Here is a 1,994-nt window from a genome sequence, read left to right as displayed (position 1 = left end):
TGAATTCATAGGCAATATGATTGATCAAGTGAGATAAGATCCTATGAATGGAGATTCAAAGATTTGCAGGATAAGGCACATGGATAGAAACTTATCAATGGCAAATAAGATAACTATCATGAGGCCATACAAGATAAGTTTGAAGCCTAAGAAGATGTGACACTGAGGCTCAGGCTAAGGGTACTTGTAATAAATGAGAGATGATCTCAGAGTGAAGGCATAAGACAAGCCCTAACTACAATACAAATGGAGCAGTGGGGCTCCAAATGAATATACTTATCATATGTAATGTAGTATACATATCAAACAACATATGATAAGATAGAGAAGGACAAATATTTACATATATTGCCCCCCTTTGTTAGAGACTCATACACAGTATGAATCCAAAGGGTTGTCCAACATACAGTCACTAAGGGTTTGAAAGGTGAATAATTGAAAAACAACCATTGAGCTACAATTACATGTTTGCTATGGATAGCAAGTCGTCTGCATACAATAAGGGAAGGGTGTTTATACACGAAGCCTCGTAATGCACGGCTAATACTTATAAGCAGCAGTTCCAAATGGATTTGGCTGCATTTCTAAGGTCACGATCGATTGAGTTGAAGGCCGGGGGCTCCATGTTTCTTGTCTTCTTGGGTAGAACATCCATGGACCCCACCGATCAAGGTGGCCCAGGTCTCATCTTTGGGACCCACTTTCACGAAGCTTGGAATGACCTAGTTCAAAAGGTAAAATAACAAACTTTTAATTAAAATAGGATTTTAAATTTTCAAAATTCAAATTTTCAAATTTTCAAAATTTCGGTTTCGAAATGTCGAAATTTTGAAATTTCAGTTTCAGTGAGAACCGAAATCCATTCCGAAACCAAAATTTGAATTCATGATTCTAACTAAAGTTTTTACATTACAAGGGTTGCCAGCGGAATAAAAGGAGGTGCATATATCATTTTCCAAATAGGAATTGGGCTTATAGCTCAATATCGAGGCCTTGCAACTCCACCTTGAGGTTATAGGGTCAATCCTAGTACTCATTCTAAAAAAACCAAAATACCCTTATAATTCATAGAAAATCATGTTTAACAAATATGAAAATACCCTTATAATTTATACAAAATCAAACAAAACAAAACAAGTGAAGTCACTTGTGTAATTATCTGATCCCAATAGAATCCATATATGTACGAAGGATCCTAATTTGGATCCATTGTTTTTCAGACTGTAATGTGTAAAGGATATATCAAGTTAAAATTAGCGCCCAAATCCATATTTATAGTCTACAGACAGCCTACATAGAACATGCATTAGAGTGTAATATAGATGATACCATGACCGATTCGCTAATTACATGCAAAATTTTGATAGAAGCAGGGTCTTGTAGATGGCGAGAAGGGTGACAGATTCAACATCCCGCTTTATGATGCAAGCCTACAAGATTTCAAGGAAGTGGTAGAAGCCGATGGCTCGTTTACCATCAACAAGCTCGAGATGTTTCGAGGGGGTAGCCCATTAGTGGTTAGCCGTCCAGACGATGCCAAGGAGGTGGGCCGAGCCCTGGCTAACAGCTGTCAGACTGTCTCAGGCGTCTTGGTGGACGCCCAGATCGGCGACGAGCTCAGCAACGAGCTCTTAGCACTGCTCAAGCGGTGGGCCACAAGCCACGCCGCGGAGCGGTTAGAACAACTACAGTTCTACCATATAATTGCCTCACTCTCCTTGACATAAAGACATAAAGAGCTATCACGGTGCTTCTTTTTCAGTTGATTGTTGTGTTTCCTTGTTTCCTTGCCTCCCCCTCTACTCATATAACTTAAAATAGCCTTCTTTCTACTTTAGGACTTTTAGTTCTTATGATGTCTAATAACATATGTGGTGGGCTCTTTGAAATACTAGTGAAATGTCATATATAGACTGTTACATCGATATATAATCTCAGTTTGTCAAAGTTTATACATTTCTTCCCCAGCTCTAGCAACTGAAAAGAAGTGGTGT

The 1,994-nt window shown here is 38.8% G+C and overlaps 1 pseudogene; it reads left to right on the top strand.

The window, feature by feature from the left end:
• The first annotated feature begins 473 nt into the window (after positions 1-473).
• On the top strand, positions 474-1,727 carry LOC143862549 (indole-3-acetate O-methyltransferase 1-like; annotated as a pseudogene).
• Positions 1,728-1,994: the final 267 nt, after the last annotated feature.

The sequence above is a fragment of the Tasmannia lanceolata genome, unplaced genomic scaffold (assembly GCF_043159265.1).
Source record: "Tasmannia lanceolata isolate RefF3 unplaced genomic scaffold, GAP_Taslan_0.1 ptg000003l, whole genome shotgun sequence".
NCBI classification, from domain to species: domain Eukaryota; kingdom Viridiplantae; phylum Streptophyta; class Magnoliopsida; order Canellales; family Winteraceae; genus Tasmannia; species Tasmannia lanceolata.
Note: the sequence above shows the minus strand (reverse complement) of the source record. Positions and strands in the feature narration are given on the sequence as shown.